Source organism: Petromyzon marinus, chromosome 8 (genome assembly GCF_048934315.1).
Source record: "Petromyzon marinus isolate PM22_M1 ecotype Great Lakes invasive population chromosome 8, UKy_Petmar_22M1.pri1.0, whole genome shotgun sequence".
Lineage (NCBI taxonomy): Eukaryota > Metazoa > Chordata > Hyperoartia > Petromyzontiformes > Petromyzontidae > Petromyzon > Petromyzon marinus.
Genome location: NC_133674.1, coordinates 13,236,164 through 13,255,867, shown reverse-complemented (window position 1 = coordinate 13,255,867; position 19,704 = coordinate 13,236,164). Strand labels below are relative to the sequence as shown.

General features: G+C 42.7%; 1 protein-coding gene across 1 annotated transcript in view; it reads right to left on the bottom strand.

The window, feature by feature from the left end:
• The window catches only part of LOC116940240 (E3 ubiquitin-protein ligase MARCHF1-like), a 177,118-nt gene extending 160,650 nt beyond the window's left edge, over window positions 1-16,468 (bottom strand). The window contains exons 1-2 of the mRNA XM_032949741.2: window positions 16,202-16,468; window positions 10,575-10,672 (exon numbers count right to left, since the gene is read on the bottom strand). The gene's annotated coding sequence lies outside the window, so the exon portion shown is untranslated. The remainder of the gene's footprint in view (window positions 1-10,574; window positions 10,673-16,201) is intronic.
• Window positions 16,469-19,704: the final 3,236 nt, after the last annotated feature.

Genomic DNA, 19,704 nt, shown 5'->3' with positions numbered 1-19,704 from the left:
GTATATATTTTCTTCATAATTGATATTTAATTGTCACGAGAGGAGAACTTCCATGAAGCAGAGCAAGTGGAACTGTGTAGTGCTCCGTGGTGAGAAATCTCATGATTAGATTCATGATATAACCTTGCACGGGCCATCATCTAACACGGGGTGATGCACTGCTTGCAATAGCTTTGGAGGTTTGAATGGAGATTTATTTTACTCGTGGAATGATGCTGATATAGCACAATTTACATACAATTTGGAAAACAAATATTTATCTTTGATTTTGCAGCCTTTTCAACAGGAAAATGCATTTCCCAGTATTCCTCCATACTCCTCCAGAGCCATGTGTTCCTGCAGGGCCGGACTAAGGTTCTTGTAGGCTCTAGGCAACTTGTTTTGCAGGCCCTCAGTGATAACTTTCCACAGTTGGTACAGCTGCCCCTTGTTACTACTACCGCTGCTCTCAATCGCTTGTTTACTGAATACTGCGTCCACAGGACAACGGCGCTTCTGCTCCCTTGCACTACTCTACCGAGAATGAGATTGTGCAAAAAATTCCATTTGAAGATGTGATTGCTAATTTTGAAATGAAAAAAAAAACTCTCAAAGTTCATCTCTGGTGTTAATTTTTCTCACCTTATGAAAAAAAAAGACTGACATTGGCATGACTCTGCCTATTTGTATATACACTGTGCCTATCCTTGCTATAAAGAAATATATTTATTCAATAATAAATCTTTGGTTTCTTTTTTTTATCATCCAAACAAAAAAAGAACATGGTAATTTGTTTTCACAAGGCCATTCAGTTTTCGCAGGCCTTAGGCCCAGTGCCTACTGTGGCCTGTTGGATAGTACGGCACTGTGGCCACTCGTCCAGGGCCAGCCAAAGATTCACTTCTCACCGCAAAATGACTCCATGTGCAGGAGATCAACGGAAAGTCAACGATTGCAAGTAATAGCAAAAAAGCGGTGACAATGTTTTTGGATTTGCAACACCTTGATAGTGGACCCCCCCCCCCCCCATATGGTGCCAGCAACAAGAGGGGCATTGACACTCACTAGCCAGGGAGTTTATTGATCAGACATTATGGGGAGCCCTGATGAGGTGTTTTACCTGGATTAGTATTGGCTTACTAATGTGGCTGAGAATAATAAAATAGAACATTGTTTCTGAACTCTGGCTCATTATGGAAACACAAGGACACTTTTTTCCCAAAAGGAAATGGTCTCAGAGTACACGAAATGCACACTGACCCTTGCACTTACTGTCTCCATACACAGTTGTTTATTTCCCAATGGACCAGTTACTCTGTCCCCATACTTACCACACAACAGGCAGGACACATATTTTGAATGAAGCATCATTAATACTTAACCATTTTTATTTTCTGCATTTTTGTAATTAACATATCTGCACATTTTTACCAAATGTTTGGTAAAATAAAAAGAGATTATCCAACATGACAATCTAGCTTTTGTCCAACTCATTATACTATGTAAATATATGAGCCAATAATTTCTGTCCCGTGCGTGACGTCACTCCACGTCGGCCAGCCCCCCTCATTAATAATTATGAGCGGGTGACATCCCTCCACATGTAGCACCCCCCCCCCCCCCCTTTAATAATCATGAGCCGGTGACGTCACTACACATTGAACAGCCCCCCACATGAATAATCATGAAGAGGTGACGTCTTCCAAATGGACACCCCCCCTTTCATTAATAATAATTAGCGGGTGACGTCACTCCACATGGGGGGGGGGGGCAAGGCGCCTCCTCCCCCCCCCCTCAACTTACAATCCTCACTACAAAGGCAGAATCCTCACGTCACGTGATCTCCGTGATGCTGTTGTTGAGACATCAAAGTAAAAAAGACGCCGTGATGAACAAGGGATTAAAACCTTTACATGAAATAGGTCTGTATTACCGCGCCCTTACAAATTGCACACGAATGGATGCAATGAACATCACTTCGCGGTCTGCTTTTCGCTTGCAAGTTTCAGATTTACTTAAATACACCCGTCCTTGGACGGGCAAAAGGCTCGTGCTATATATGTTGCTACTTTCCTCGTGCAATATACGTGTAATGTTGCATTTGTAAAGATGTTCTATAATTTTTTAATATTTTTTATATTTAGGCTTCAGTTTGTGAGAGCTTGAATAACTGAATCGATTTCCACTGAGTGAAATGTCTCTTCATGGTCTAAAAAGGCCAGGCATAATGCTATTTGATACCAAATAGTATTTCTCGAATCTGATTGATGGCATGTATTTATGTGCTCAAGGGTAGAAAAATGTTTCCTAATCCCGCCTCACCCTCCTGTGGCTGGCTGGCTTTTAAATATTCTGCTATTCGTCTCCCATTGATTTTCATGAAACATTTGTGCTTGTACACGTGACAACAAGCTAACGGGTCTGTAATTCTTCAAATCACTCTTTGTGAATAGACGAATTATTATTCAGCGATTGAGGTATTTCATTGTTTGTGTAATCCGTTAGCGAATAGGCCTGCTCATTTTATTCCAGTAACTGGTCCCGCTGCTTTGATGATGTTTACGGCTATATCCTTTGGTCTTTTCATACTATTAAATATGACATATGGAACTTCAAAACGCATTTCCAATTTTTGTACAGTGACATGAGAATGTTTTAAAAACAATTGTAAACATCGATGGAAAAAATATTAGCCATCTCAGATTTACTGATGACATCATCATTATGATAATCAATGGAAATTAATTTCAGTAAATTATTCAATAACTCAATGAAGAAGGCTGCAAAGTTGGTCTCAAGATAAATATATACACAAACAAACATAATGTGAAGTAGGTTTGATAAATGTTGGAGGGACACAACTGAAAAACCCAACAGTGTATGTGTAGTGTCAACGATTCAGAGACAGAGTTTCTTGGAGGCACTTTCTTTCACGGTCTCGTCCGCACACTCTCCACAGTAGCTCAGCCTAGCCTGTACATAACGCTGGCCATCTAACCCTGACAGCGCTGAGATAGCCAACTACTATCCTTCATAGAGCAATATCTAGCGGAGACGTTTGTGACGACGGCGACGAGGCGACAGAGACGACGAGACGAGTCGATTCCCAGAACCGGCAGCCTCGAGCCCCCCGCTCTCGGCTCCTTTTATCCTACCAGCGCGGCCTGGCTCCGCCCTGGCCGCGCCTCCCTTCTCGAACCCGCTAGCAGGTTCCAGGGGCCTCCAGATGGGGTCCTCTGTGACCCTTGCCCCAGTTCCTCCGCTCTGCCAACACACACCGTGCTCACGCTCACCGGCGTGTGTGCTGTCTGTCCACCACAGTTTCCGCCGCTGTCCACCAGCCAGCGCTGTTACACTACATATGTATACCGAGGGTGGTTACTGAAGGTGGACCAGGATTACAATTTTGAAATAAAGCCAGAGAGGGACATTTTTTTAGACATGCAAATTAAACGCAAAAATACCAATGCACCTCAAGAAGAAGCTCGATGCATTTCTGCAGTATGAGACCAAGGGAGATGTGATAGCTTGGGAAACGTTCGTCAGGATGTGAAGAGATCACGGCTAGTTATGATGATAAATCTGTCCCAGCGTATAATTGGCCATATGGGCAAGAGCAAAAAAATGAAATCAAAGTTTCACATTGGGAAAAAAAGATTGTTATGTTGGACTTATCTATATGAAACTGTATTGACAAAATCCTTACAAACATTGCAAGGAAAACACATTTCATACACTGTTGCACCTACGTGGCTCAATAATGGCAAATACTGAGTGAACATTTTTTAGTGATTTGTTGCGAGTTGAGAGTTTAGACCGAACAAACATCGCAGCCTACAATGGTTTACCCTTGGAAACATCGTTTCAGACTTTTTTCTCTCCAAGACCTCAAGCAAACATGTGGAATGTTCCTCTGAAGGACAGTGCAGTAATTTGATTGTATTTTTGTCAGTGTGTCCTAGGGGAATAAGATGGGAGCTTGAGCTGGAAACCTTGAACTTGAAAGCAAATTCACAGCACCGATCTCAAAGCTGAGCCAATTAAATGAAAACCATGCAATATCAATCAATCACTGTCAGGTTTAAAATCATTCGCACTGGCATGTTGTGTCTAGAATTGGCAATTAATATTAGCGTGTGCTGCATGCCATGCTCATGGTCTATTTTAAGTACAACGTGTAAAATGTGCTTTCCATGGATTCACGTCAGATTGTGAGATGCACTGCAAAATGTAACGGTTTTAAAGTGCACAGTATGGGATTGATCGTAAAGATATGCACACAAGTTTGGAAGGCTCTGTGACGTAACTAAAACGCATGAAGATAAAACTGAGCACTGAAACCCAGATTTTTAATTCGACGAAGTAAATGTTGAGCAATGTATCGCAGTTGAGTTTATTTCTAGGCCGAATCAAGTCTGGATATGTGACGCTCTTTAATGCAGCTATCTGCTTAGGACATTTCTAGCTCAATTAAACGAAAGGAATCTGAGCCAAAGATACTCCATGTTACTGCAAACGTCAGTGCCCTTTTGACAAAAAAAAATCGCATTCTAAACTCGCTGTATGCACTTTTTCCTTGTCCAATTTGTAAATGTTGCCTCCAGTCCTTTAACACGGGAGCATTCCGTGCACAGAATCCCTAATTGCAGGACACTATGTGGTATTGATTAGCTAAATCTGTTCAGTGATGAAGTACAAGACGCTTGGGTAGTTAGAGAAGGGCTGAGATTTAATGTGGCCACAAATTGAAATTCACTTTCTGAGCAATTACGATCTGATAAGTACCTGCATTGCACATTCACTAAAACCGCATGTTAAAAATATTGATTGGAGTTACTTGAGGTCCATGGAGACAGCACATACATATGCAACATGTTTACATTTGTAATATTTTTTTCACATCAATCTCTGCACGACCAACGTAACAGAAACAAAAACATGTGTTTCTATGCTGCCCTACTCCATAAGTTTTCTATATTCCACTGCAATATCACAGTCCTGAAGGTATTGATGTTCTGTAGCTCGAAAGTGTGAGATCCTTTTGGTCCAAGATTGAATGTAATACACATCCAAACATATACTCTACTTTATATAATACATATTGTTAAAATTAAGAAAATATCTGGAATTAGACCAAAAAGCAATTGGATAAGTTGGCAAATAGGCAAACAAATACATCCACTCCTTCAGAAGGGATTAATAACAGTGTGTTCACAATAACACTATTGACTGCACATGGCATATTGAATTAACAAAATCCATTGCAGGTCAATTCACTGGGTCACCAACTATATCATAAATCAAATATAGGACGGGCTCTTATAATAAAGCCAGCATCCAAGGGGTATAACAGCCTTATTCCATCCCTCTATTATTACCTTTGAAGCGATGTTCAAATTCAGAGCCATCCCATCTATCTTGCTCCTTCATCTATTAAAAATTAATACACTACGTGACACTACACAGTAGCATGGTGCAAGGTTTAATTGAAGAGCACTATTTTTTAATCACCTTCACTCAATGCTAATAACTAATAGCAAATTACAATGCGACTTGTCATTAAACAAGGCCCATCATAAGCTTCCTGAATATCCACACCCGAAAATTTGAAGATACCTTTGGGCCTCTGAATATCGAGGCACCAAGCTATACGAACACTTTGTTTTTGTAAGATTCCTGAGTGGAGCACATACTGTAGGAATAAAGTCAGTATGTGCAAGGGAACTCTAAAAGTGACAATAAGCATTTGTATACGTTCAGACGTTACCTTTATTCAGACGTTACCTTGATGAACAGATGTTGCCTTGATGAACAGATGTTGCCTTTATTCAAACGTTACCTTGATGAAAATTTGAGCAGGTTTTCTTTAATTCTGCATTGAACCGAGCAAAATTGTTTGCTCATTAATTTCCTATGTTCCTGATTTAGTAATGCAATATCTGAGTTATGCATAGAGTAATACATTTACAGCCATGTTAACTGGCAGTGCATCAGTTGTTTCATTCATTATGTATATCACAAGTTAAATATAAAAGTGCATCTGTTTGCAAGTCACAACCAATTGTGATGTGCTTCGACATGCCTATGAGATGTGCAAAACACCGCTGTTTACAATTTAATCATTTTGATCTGAAATCATATGACTTGTATGGATTTTTTTCCCAGGAGAATTGAGTTGTCAAAGATAAAATGCATATGCTTGAGTTGTAGATGCATGGCTATTAAAGTGATACTGAGTGTAAAATGGACATCCAGTAAAATATGCATCACATCCAAGTATATATTTAATTCAGATTATAGCATACATTCTGCCACTGTTTAACCTCACACACTCATCTTGAAACATTTTTTTAAAGAAAATCACACTGTTTTTTTTGCATTCTAACAGAAGTGATAATGGCTTCTTTCGCAGTTTCTGTCTTGTGGCCACACACATTCATATGCTGAACCCCAATTAGGAAAGTTAATACTGGTAGGAACCTCCTGGTTACACCAGCCCACAGGGGATTATTGTGTCCGTCCGTCGTGCATCCAAAGATGGGAGGGGTGGGGCTGGGTGGAGATGGGAGGGGCTGGGTGGGGAGGGTGAGGCTGGGTGGGGAGGGGAAGGTGGGGAGGGGCTGGGTGGGGAGGGTGGGGAGGGGCTGGGTGGGGAGGGTGGGGCTGGGTGGGGAGGGGCTGGTCACCCCGTGGTGCCCTTATAAAACTCAACGTTTAACCTACTCACGCCGGCTTGTGCCCGCCCTCACAGTCGGACATATTTGCGGAATACACCACGTGGTGCCGCCGTTGACCCTAGCCATTGACCGAGCAACCCAACGTTCCTACCAGCTCCCTCCGCAGGAATGTGTTCATCTCGTTACATATACAATTCTGACGAAGCTGCGCAGAAGTTCACCCCAAATGTTCACACCACCTAAGTGTTTCCTAGATGTTTTCATTTCTGGAAAACATAATCTGTTGTGTGTGCTACTGCAGTACACCCATAAGCAGAGCTCTCAATCGTCTTAGCAAGAGCATCCACCCTGTTGTAACATTGTAACAGCGTGTGATGGTGAGGAGCCATTTTCAAAGTAACATTATTCAAGATGAATAACGAAAATGCATGCGCATCTTAAGAGGGAACGACGTGTTGTTTTTCACCACCCACAGGCATCATCACCATGAGTAGCCACCCGTCCTAAGTCTGCTGTCATTTCAAAACTGGTTTATGCGCTTTTAATCACGTGCTCCTCTTAACGTCCCTCAGCATACATTAGTGGTGCACCGGTCCATGCTTTGTGCACACTTGGATCTTATTCCGTACTCTTTATTGACTTCCACGCTTGTGATCCATATGTCGTATAGCAGAAAATATAACCTGATCACATTTTTTTTTAAACAACCTAAAGAGGACAGATACAGTTGAGCAATAAATAAAGAGATGTAAACCCGAGGTCTCCCTTGACAAGAGACATTGTAATGAGGGACATTTGCCCAATAAAACAACACAATTTTTAATCTCAGGGTAACACAGCAAGCACAAGAGCTGGCAATCGTGCTACTCAATTGCAAGCAAAGGAATGGGCGGCAATGAGGACAGTGTCACTCACCCCATGACAATCACAAACATATGCAGTTATATTTGACACTATTCCGGAGATCATGCAAATGCATCCAAACCTACCGTTTCAAAATGTCATTGCTAGGACTCACATTTGTCACCTGGGGCCATGTAATGCAAATCATTTTGGAAAATTGCAACCTGTGCTTCATGCAGTAATGCATTATTGTCAGAGGTTTTTAAAAACAAAATTTAAGTTGTATATACGCTGTTTGGAAAAGCACAGAACTCATATGAGCATCGTCCACATTTCAGATTGTTATTATCCTGTATTGACCTAAGTGAGTTCAAACAGGGCAAATAGCAGCATAACTTTATTATAATTCTGCCCCATGATCTGTCACGCAATGGTAGCTCTCATCGGTAATAAATAGATTTAACTTGGTCTATGTTGCACGCATAAGCAGTGTGCCAGGTCAAGCAATTTCTGTATTAAATAGCAACCCGCACATCCTTTGGACACAACCGTCCATTCCTCCCAGCCAGCAAAAGTGTAATGCTACATAAAACCCTGTCTCTCTCCACCTTTCTCTCTTTTTTACGATCAGAGGAAACAAGAAGATGCTCGGTGTCGTCGGCACTTTGCTTCGTTCATCATTTCGTTTTTTTAAAATGCTTTGCTTTATGTAACCCCCCCCCCCCTTTTAAATGAAAGATTTAACAAAATATTTCTCCACCTTTCTTGTGCCTTCTCTGTGCTGCTGTGCATCACAATGTATCTTGACTTCTCGGTTTCTCTTTGTTTCTGTCTATTCATCTGTCCCCCTCTCCTCCCTCAAGTGTATCTCACCTACTTACCCTCCCCCTATCTCTCTCCTTGTCTTTCTCTCTCTCTCTCTCACTTCTTCTCTCATCATTCCCACCTCTCTCTTTCCCGTCTCAAACTCTCTCTAATCCTCTCTCCCACTACTTGTCACGTTCCCTCGCTGTCCTCCTTCTGTTTTGCTCTTCCCCTCCCCCCTCTCATTTTCCTTCTCCTCTCCGTCTCTTCCCCCCCCCTCCTCCTCCATCTCCCTCCCCGACCTCTCTCCTCTATCTCCCTTCCTCACCTCCCTCCTTTGTTCTCGTATTTTATGGCAGCATGCATATGATAGCGAGACTATGAAGACATGATAGCATGATAGAGCATCCCGCACATTTGTGTGGGATATACATGAACCGGCTCAACACTGTGGGTTGCGGGTAGCGTCATCGCGCAGATGGCCCGCGGGATGTCACGACCACATACTCGCACTAGGGAGTGCAGCACCCAGCCAGACAGGAATCCACCAAGGTCATATAGCCAGACATTTTTTTTTCGAAGATAGTATGTAATATAGTTGAACACGTAGGCTTTCGCGACCAATATCATCCACAATAGAGGTGTTTTGGGGTTAGATCGCGTAAATATATAAATGTGTCGTTAAAACCCGCCACCACCTGACACAGCCAACTAGTAAGGGTTGTCATGTAAACAGAACATCCCAATTCGTCACTAGTACAGCACACCGGTGTGTTGGAGAGCCAAGCCACAACATTTACAATCTGAGTACGACGTTTCGCCAGTTATTACAACTAGCTTCATCAGGCGACAGCCAGATTTGTGGAGAAGTCTAACTGTTTCGTTCCTTATACTATAATATACTTGTAGGGAAGGAAGACCTGGATGCAAAGCTCAATGTTATAAATTGTCCAGGAAGCGAATGTGAGTACAGTATATTCGACAGTAGCTGGAATTGTGTATATTTACAAATACACTCAAATACACATGGCTCAAACAAATATTATCTGCTAAAATACCGCGTGCTGCCACGGTGTAATGGTTAGAACACTTGACTTGCAATCCAAATGTCACCTGTCCAATGCTATCTCCTGGCGTGGCAGTTGAAACAATGGTGCAGTTTTCTTAAATCCCTCTGCCTCTGTCCATCCAGCAGTGCAAATTAATTCACCACACTTAGTCGATCGCCAGGTCGTGTGTGGTGTGGCTTAAGTGGGGTTACACTAACCTCTTCCAACATATATTGCTAGCATGCAAGCAGGCAGCACCTTCACAACTTGTTTTACATTTCGGTGGCTACCTAGAAACACTTTGCATACAAGCTAAGTGTAACAGTTTTAACCTTCTTTTTGAGATAATTATTCAAATTGTGCCTTGAGAAAGTACTAAAGGGATGGAAGTGTTTCTAGTCTCACACAGTTCGATTTAATTTCATACACAATTCAATTTGCTGTTGACACAGTAACAATTTAAAAACGCATTGAGATGATTAAGATTACCATGGTCATTGTAAGAATTTGTTTCTTTACTTATATAATTATTTAGTTTTCAATTATTACTACGGGTTGTATGTAGCTGTCGCAAAAATCAATATACACACACTTTGGAATATCAGTGTGGAGTCATGATGGGAATGTATGTATGTTGTTGAACTTATTTTACCCCGTACTTAGCCAACCGTGCTAATCAGAGGTGCAGATGATGGCATCACTGATTTACTGTGTGGCACCCATTCACATTTGGCATGAAAAAACTTATTCCGTTTTGTAAATGTAGACCTCCGTACGAGATTTAGATCAAACATGGAAGATATTTCAGTTACGTGTGTAGTACAAATCGTGAATTGTACTAATTTCATGAAGTCACCTGGCTTTAATACACATCTGGCAAGAACCTGTATTGTGAGGTTCTGTATTTAAAACCATACTCTCTGGTTCTTTCGGTAAAGTCACGTTGATAGAAAAAATAATAAAAGAACACGACGTTTCGGTCGCAACACAAGCGTCCGTCATCAAGTGAGAAATAATGATCTGCTGTTGTGGCTTTATATAGGCACGCTTGTGTTGCGACCGAAACGTCGTGTTCTTTTAGAATTTTTTCTATCTACGTGACTTTACCGAAAGAACCACAGAGTATGGTTTCCTGTAGTCACGAAAGCTTCAAATCAACCACGAGCGAGAAAAACTTTTTTTCGATTTCCGTTACTGGGGCATTGAATAAACAATAGCTTACCCTTGAAAAATGATGTCCAAAAACGTCCTCGGTATCCACTCTGTAGGAGGTGAGTTGCGTTGGTGACACTGTTAGCAGACGATCACTTTGATGATGACCTGAAAAAATATTAAATGATGGCATGGTGTCATAATCCAAGCTGCAGAACCGTCTCATCACTGGGTGTTGGAACGACAAGTTGGGCTATGCATCTGTTTGCAGCTGTACGCTGTGTGTTAAGTTGCGTTCCCCACAAGCATCTGATCTATGCCTCTTGGAGCAAGTAGTTTATTCCGACCCTGATACAGGACTAATTTCATTTTTAAAAAGTATGTACAAGCAAGCGTATCGCCCTTATGATTTAGGAATAATTTCACTTGGCAAACTTCACGTCTGATAAAGTAAATGTGAAGTTTGCCAAGCGAAATTATTTCTAAGTAATGTTTCTAGAAAATGTAAAGCTTTTACCCAATATCGCACATGTGGGTGGTGTTATAGCTTGTAGATAACGTGAGTTGTTATACTGTGCTTCTTACTTAGTCCAGCATCTTAGAACTCTGGATAGTTTCAGTGATATATTTTAATATTATAAATTAGATAATATTCAAGAAATGGACACACAATTGTGCCATGTTGAAACAAATTTTCTGAATGTCTGAGTTTAATGCAAATGCACAAACTTTCCTGGGAATAAGAGCATTTCTATCAAATCAATTACCGCTTCTTCCTATTATGCATGTGTAGTGAGTTCAACTGAGTTGCAGTCGTACTCTTGGAGGCAACACATTTATTTAACACCAACACACAGGGTAACTGCCCCTTAACAGGATAACAACCTATGGCGGTGACCACCAGGCTAACTACACTAATTACAAGGTAACTGGTGTAGTTAACCAGGTGGTGACCACCAGGCTAACTACACTAGTTACAATGTAACTGGTGTAGTTAACCAGGTGGTGGCCACCAGGCTAACTACACTAGTTACAACGTAACTAGCTACTACGGACCAGGACCACAGCTTGGGTCCAGGTCCACGTGTTGGAGACTCGGTAGAACGTAGGACATAGATGAAGGCTTCTTCAAGATGAACAACAACGCCGGCCCCTCTGGGGGACCCGGCTTATATTCTCTGCGGCGTGGCTGGCTCCACCCTTGGCCATGACCACCTTCCAGAATCCTCGATCAGGATCACGTGACCACCCCGAGCCCCCACTTCGGGGCCCCTTTGTAGACTTAACCGGTCACGTGTCCTCTCGGGTCAACCAGAGTGGAATGGCCTTTTAGTAACCCCGGCACACCCACACCCTATCTTGTAGGGCTGGCACTGCGCGACAAGCGTGGTGCCACCCAGCGCTATCAACCAGCGCTCACCGAGCCCCTCTAGGGCCGCTACTACACTCACACCATAGTGGTGTCCGTGATGTCGCTACACTGAACGCCGTGACTCTCTAGGGCCGCTACTACACTCACACCATAGTGGTGTCCGTGATGTCGTTACATCGCACGCCGTGACTCTCTAGGGCTGGTACTACACCCACACCATAGTGGTGTCCGCGATGTCGTTACATCGCACGCCGTGACTCTCTAGGGCTGGCACAGCACAGTGACATCCCGCGATGTCACTACACATGGAAAAACAATCATGCTATCTTCAACTGTGTCCTGTAACGGTCAGGGGTGACGACGTGAAACACGAGACAATGTGGACAGCAGGGCTGCATGGTGGACAGCAGAGAGCAGTGCAGCAACATCTACTGTGGTACTATATTGTGCTTCTATGCTCTCTTATCTATGCTCCCCCACTTTCATTAACCCGCATGAACCAGCATGATACAAAATGTACAAACTTCGGTCAGATAACATCCATGATCCATGTGGTGTGGAGAGGTCCTCATCCAGCTATGGATTGATAATTAAGTGCACATGTACATGTTCAGTGTCGTCTCATCATCCCGAATGATCATCATTATTCATCATTATCATTATCCATCGCCATTGTCACTTTCATCATTATCATCATCATCATCAGCGATGAGAATATTACAAACTATGAATATGTACAATCATATTACAGTCTGTCACAATATTTCCAGAGAGCTGAAATTGCAGCTTCAATACGAGCCTCTAATACGCGGGGAACTGCGGGTAACGATGCGGATTTCATGCCCACTGTCATCGCACCCACAAATCTACACGAGTGAGATGAGAGCTCAGTGCCCCTGAGCTCACTGGCGTGCGCATGGAATTGCAGACGGCGTGCACTGCACGGTGTGTATATTAGGAAGGTGTCAGTGCCTGCCCATTGGCTCCTTCCGCTACCGTTTTGCTTATCTACCAATAGCAGACATGATGAAGATCCGATCCGCAGTGAACGTGAAGACTCTCTGGATTAGCTCAATCCTGTGAATAATAAGTACCACTTTGTGTGGAGAAATCAACCCCTGCCATAGGATTGTGGAATTCCAACTAATGGATCAGTGTTCTAAAGAGGAAAAGAGCACCGCCTCGCTGTTGATTTTAATCGTAAATAATTTTGACTTTTGACCTTGTGAATAAAAGGCCTCTGGATAGGAGGAGTTCCACCGTCTTTACTAGATTGTTTTAAAAACAAACTGCAGTTGAAGGTACTAAATCAAAGCATGATTTAGTGTGTGGTGTTGGTGTACTGATATGCCAATCTTGCAAACTTTGCCTGCTACTACATAGACGACACAAGCCCTCTTTTTAATGTCAGAAAAGGCAGGCTATTTTCCTCCTGCTCGTTGGAATGATGAGGGTAGTTGTGGTGGCAGAATGGGTTGGGGCTTTGGGCAAACAAGATAATCTGTCACGAGGCACTACTCATTGCACCATCACTGACAATACATTTAGCCCAAAAGTCCAGAAGCAAGTCGGTACAATTGCATCGGTAGCGGTCCTCTCCTCTGCAAAAGAGTAGCTCCTACGGTTGATTAGATAATTTACAATGAACTATTAGATTGCAAATTAGAGCATGTAATGGCCTGCTGATTAAGATGGCTAGGGCATTTAAATGGGAGTGGGAGAGATTCAATATCACACTGCAGATGTGCACTGGAGATGTGCAGCGGGATATTGCAAAAAACTAAACTAAACAATTTTTTATTTTCCCAGGTAAGGTCCACTGAGCTATATAGCTCTTATTCTTGGTACTTTCGGTAAAGTCACGTAGAAGGGAAACAATAAAATAAAAAAAATATTTTTTTATTGTTTCCCATCTACGTGACTTTACCGAAAGAACCAAGAATATGAATCCCTGCAGTCACGAAAGCTTTAAATCAAATATATAGCTCTTTTTCAAAAGCAACCTGGCTGTAATTTATAGCTCAAGGAAGTCGCTAATCATGTGGACATTTATAGGAGCCAAATACTCTAAACGCATGTGTTTTTTTTTTAAATGCGGAGGGAAAAACCAGAGGACCTAGAAAAAAATATCCACGTGACCATGGGGATGACATGCAAACTCCAAATATACAGGCATCAGTGTCAAGATCGAACCCATGCCCTCCTGTTTACCAGACAAGGTAGTTAACATCTTGCCACGGTGGCACGCCATTTCTTGCTAAGATTAGTTCAATTGGGTATCAGTAATCGGCAGAATAATGTGTGAAAGCCCTGCAGTAAGCTGTGACTCTGTACAATCAACACCTGCTGATAGCATTGTCAAGTCTATTACGTTGCAATACATTACAATACGTTTTCATTTAAAGGGGGAATATGTGTGAAAAACATTTTAAAGCACCTTCCTTAAGAGGTATGGAAGCATGCACATGAGATTCCATATGCAAATCATGACTTGTTTAAATATCATATGCAATGTCAGATATTGTCTTGGCAGTGGTGCAGAAGAGCAAGCTAAACATACTCTTTGGTTCTTTCGGTAAAGTCACGTAGAAATAAATTAAATAATAGAATACGACGTTTCGATTGCAACACAAGCAATCGTCATCAGGTACATACTTTACCAGTGCCATTCAAAGCATTGCACAAATGTATAGTTTTTTTTCTTTAACCTAACGTCTTATTAAAGCCAATGAAGCCATGCGCTTGAGCGAGCAACTGCTCGTGCCTGACAAATTGATTTAATTGGCGGAGCCAATGCCATTTTTAGACAGCTGCTCTTCCAACCCCAAATTCATTAAATTTATATGCGGCTCACCTCGGAGGTGTGAAATGCGCAGCAGGAATGCTGCATTCAGATTTAATCAATCCATAATGACGAGCGGGTGATCTTAGAATAGCGCTCTATCATCTCCTGTGTGTCTAATGACACGAACGTGCACTTCCCATGGCCACAAACTGAGTTCAGCGTAAAGTTAGCAAAAATACTACTCACGTCACAGACTGTCATTTTTAAGGTGCACGCATTGAGGAATAATATTGCTTACGGTATAAGGTCAAAACATTTAAAATTTCATTAATATCGATATGTTTTGTAACGTCCATGTCGGACATGTAAACTTATTATAACAACGATGTACATACAGTCCTTTGTCAATCCAAATCTCGATTAAAGCCTTCCCATGCCGTGTCGGATAAGGGTGGGGGGGGTTGTTTGACCACACTTCACCACGATGGTCTGTGCTGGTTCACGAACGGGTGTGTACGTCACCCACCACTGATTTGAGCCATGGTCGCGAATCAAACTCAAGTTGCCGGCTTCAGACAAAACAATATGTTAAGATGCAATGCCTATATGCATACTCTAAAAGAAGATTTGTAGAGGCTCTGCTTGTCGAGATACATGACAGTGTATGTATATTGAGGACGCTACTGTTTCTAGTGGCAATTGGTTACGCCGTGGCCAGTCAAGGACGCGACATGAGCTACATGATTCCTTGCACACAAATATTGTCCCACCCCGACGAAAAAAAAGACGCGAGTGGAGAGCCACAAAGCTCGTTCATATCTTAGGGCTCAGAGCGCGAAGTACTTTGGCACGCCGTGTCAATGCGCTGCTAGACCACACGCAGACGAAGAACAGCGCGCGCGTAGTGATAACAGCGCACGATGGTAACAAGCCAACGGATCTCGAAATAGCAGAGATAATAAGGCAGGCAGGGGAACAGGGCGGCAGTGGAGGTGACGAGAGCGAAAGATGGGCAGATACCGTCAGACGTGCGGAGTCCTGAGTCGTGCGGACATACGCACAGGCAGGAGGAACACAGGACGCGCAGAAAGATAGGGGGACAGGCAGGCAGAGAGGTTGATAGGCAGCAACAGATAGGCCGTGTAAGACACAGACCTGGAGTGTCATAGTTCAGACGGAGAGTTAAATATAGACAACAAATACTGTATTTGTTTTTTTTAAAAGAGATATGCAGTTAAATGCAATACAAAAAAAGTTTAATGCAAACACATCTTTCCGCAAAGTCACTGGTCCAATACATGTGGTGTATGTTTGTGAGCAGAAGTTAAGCGTTACAATAAAATGCACAGATAAATCCGAAAACCACAGTACTTAATTAAAGCTGCTACTTATAATTCTGCGCTGTGATCAGCTACACAAACCAAACTTAATTACATTTTACTGTGAGTTCCCATGATAGTAAAAGCCTGCTTTTACAGCATAATTAGATTGAAAAACATTTTTTTTAATTAATTTCAAAATTCAACAGTCTGGAGCGTACCTCGCGTTGGCGGTCGTCAACGTAAATTCTGGAGCGAGCTGTAGCAAAGAAGGAGCGAGAGAAAAAAAATATATAAACATTTAACAAATAACCTTGAATGTATTCTGTGCGTGTAGTCAGCACTCAATGCATAGCCCTGGCTGGGCTGCATCTGCCGAGACGGCAAGAGAGAGAGAGAAAGCCGGCACGGGCTCGAGGATGAGAGGGAGGGAGGGACACGTGTGTGTGTGTAGAGGCAAGCCGAAGCATGTCTGACCCCCCATCTGGCCAATGGGTACAGGAACATTTTATAGGAGCGTGCTGCCCGGGGGATGTGAGGTTTGGTCAATTCGCTGCTATTACGAATGCGCTCGGAGGCAAGAAGGATTGAAACCCCCCCCCACCACACACACGCACAGACAGACCGTGGCCGTGAGCCACAGCTGTCTGCAACACAGTTTTGCGGTTGCGTTCCAGTGTGCGCCGGCAATCTCTCGTTTCGCGGATGCCTCTCTCAGTTCGATGAGCCCACCGCTCCGGAATATGTGAACGCTTGCTGCACCACCCCCCGTACCACGGCGACACAATGGGATCATCCACTCTGGCACAAGATTTCGTTTTTTTCTGTGAACGGCACTTCCTGTCACAGAGCTCCATTAATTTGCAGAGGATGGAAAATGTTAGCTGCACAAGAAATTGCGTGTGGCATGAAATAAACAACATAGTTTTGCTTCCAAGGTTAGTATTAAGGACTGCCTATTAAATTGTATACATTTTCATCATTTTCAACAAAATATCTTACTTGGAAAAGAATACCCAAGTGAAATGTTATGCCAATTAAAACGTGTAATTTTTGTGTTGTTAAAAACAGCTAAATCCATTGTGTTGTAAAAGCTTGCTTATGTTATTGTTTTCATTTTTTAAAAAAATCGCGTATCATTTTACAATGATTGACTTAAGTCAAACATTGCATTATGAAGGGAAATATAATCTTGGGTCTTTATGCAAATATGCTCAAACAGCACCTCCATAAGACAATTTAAATTAAACATTTCAGTAATCCTTAGAAAAACGAAAAAACACAGCAGCACATCACAAATCAATATGTTGTCAGCCTGGGGCAGGGGAATATTACCAGAAAACTGGTATCTCTCACACACATGCACAGTATGCTAAACTTAACATACACCATACATAAAGGCGCACAATTATACCATTGCATTTACATTTTCACAAAATTATAATTTTATTCCGAGAAAACAACAAAACCATTCAAGAGGGTGACAGTTTTTGCTTTCCAAAAAACACAATCATCAGTGTTGGGTGTTATTAGCATTCGGAGATGAACAAAGCAACCTGAAAGATTTATGTCTTCTATTTTAGACAGGGACTTCTGCAGTAACGAGCCATCCAGGACATCTTAACCCACACATGGATTTCTCAGAAGCCCAGGATGTGTGTGTGTGTCAAGGATGCCGATTAAACGATGACGTCAATGTACCTACAGACTTTGTTCCATGAACGAATATCCACAGTCATTGATGCCAAGACAGTCAATGTTGCTGCAATTGAAGAGAAATATGCACCCCGAGTAAAATGATTTGCAATGGACTTCAACAAACCCGACCTCAACCTGGGTTCCGTCATCACGTATTGACTCATCAAGTTAATGTAATTACAAGTTACCGCTGGGTTTGTTTGTGATTTTGATGCACTACTGATCATGATTTTTATACACCCGGTAAGAATTTAGTGCGGCTAAACCTTTGGGCAAAACGTTCACAAATACAGTACATGTCTGGTCCGAGGAAAGCAATTTGATGCTTCTGTGTGTATCTAAACATAATGCTCTGTATACAAACATATATATGCTGTACCCCTGTATACAGGTGTACACAGATGTAATGAGCGACTTCTGCGACACGTCGTGTAGAGGGTATTTCTTTTATTACTCACACTGGGCACAACACAGGCCAACACTTATTCCTTCTCACACTGAGTACAACACTCGATATTAACGCCTCTACTGGCTAAACACAGCCGATCACTCGGCGTGGTCCCCTCGCCCTCACTCGGCCACGCCGCTGGCTGGCAGCGTGGCCGGCCGGACGACGGAGATAAATTTTGGTGAACAGCGACGCAGCCAGGACCCCGCACACGAGCCCCGAGCTCCGGGTCCACTCCCCCTTATATCCCCCCAGGCGTGGCTAGGCCCCGCCTCTGGCCACGCCCTCTCGTGGAACCTTCGAGCAGGTTCCCGGAGTATCTCGGCTAGCCTCCACCTGTCACCTTTGCCCCAGATACACCTCCTTCTCTGATTGGTTGGTACTTCTGGGGCTGTGCCCGTGAATCGCTTCCCAGACCAGCAGGTGTCACCCTGTCATTACACAGACACCAATGCTAAGTGAGAGATGTCGTGATGTGAAAGGTACAACCCTGCAATGACTTGCTCACGCCACTGCTGGTGGGAGGCCATCCACTCTTGGGAGGGTGCACTTTGGCCTTCTCTTCCACACTGGATAGACGCCCATGAAGAGGTTTGGAGTATCCGCACACTTTCAGCACAGCACAGACCTGCCAGTTGACTGTGGGTCACGATTACTCTTTATAATATCGCCTACTGTCTTTCTTCTCAGGAATTTCTAATTCACGTGCAGGATTTGGCCAAGTATCATACTGAGCTTTATTAACGATATTCTACCAAATATGGCCATGCTGACACAACATGTATAAGGCTACATCCACATGCAAATAGTTTAGCAACATTCCTGAAAACAACCTCAAGAGCTTATACTCGAGAGGTAAAAGTTATTTTTTACATATATATAACTACATACCATATGTTTTATTCCCCGTTTCGACTGGGTCATATTGCCCTGCCATTGTGAAAGATGAGCTGTAACGTGTGAGGTCAAGAAGATATTTAATTATCAAGGATCCAACAGCGGCTGACTTGTGGATTCATATGAATGTTGTATTATGATAAGATTCAGTGGTCAACAGATGCTATGTAAAGATAATACATGTTTTTACTCACCGAGTGGAAACATTTTTTACTTGACATGAAAAATATGTTTTACCTGGAAAACACCTTGAAATGGAACATCTCGATTAATTTCAAAGTGTGCTTACTATCGTTGTTATTATACCCATTTCTGAGACCACTTGTGTAACTTTAAAAACCTCTCGCATTCACTCACCGCAAATATTTACAAACACAACATGCACGCGGTTTGTTTATTTATTTGCGTTCTTCCTGCTCGCAAAAGAAATGTGAACTTCTGCACTCTGTGACAGCATCCCCGATGGCTTCGCATTGTTTGCGCTGTTGCACTTCGCATTCCCCAGTGATCGCTGGATGTGGCTCGCCAAAAACATTTTTTGTGGGAAGCGTTGGTCTAAGAGAATGGGGGGTGGGGGTGGAGGAAGGCAGAGGGAAGGTTCTGGGAAGGCTGCTAACCCAGGCATGTTTTTGGAGCAGTGGGTTGTGGTGCATTTCTGTATTCTGCAGGGACAGCACATGC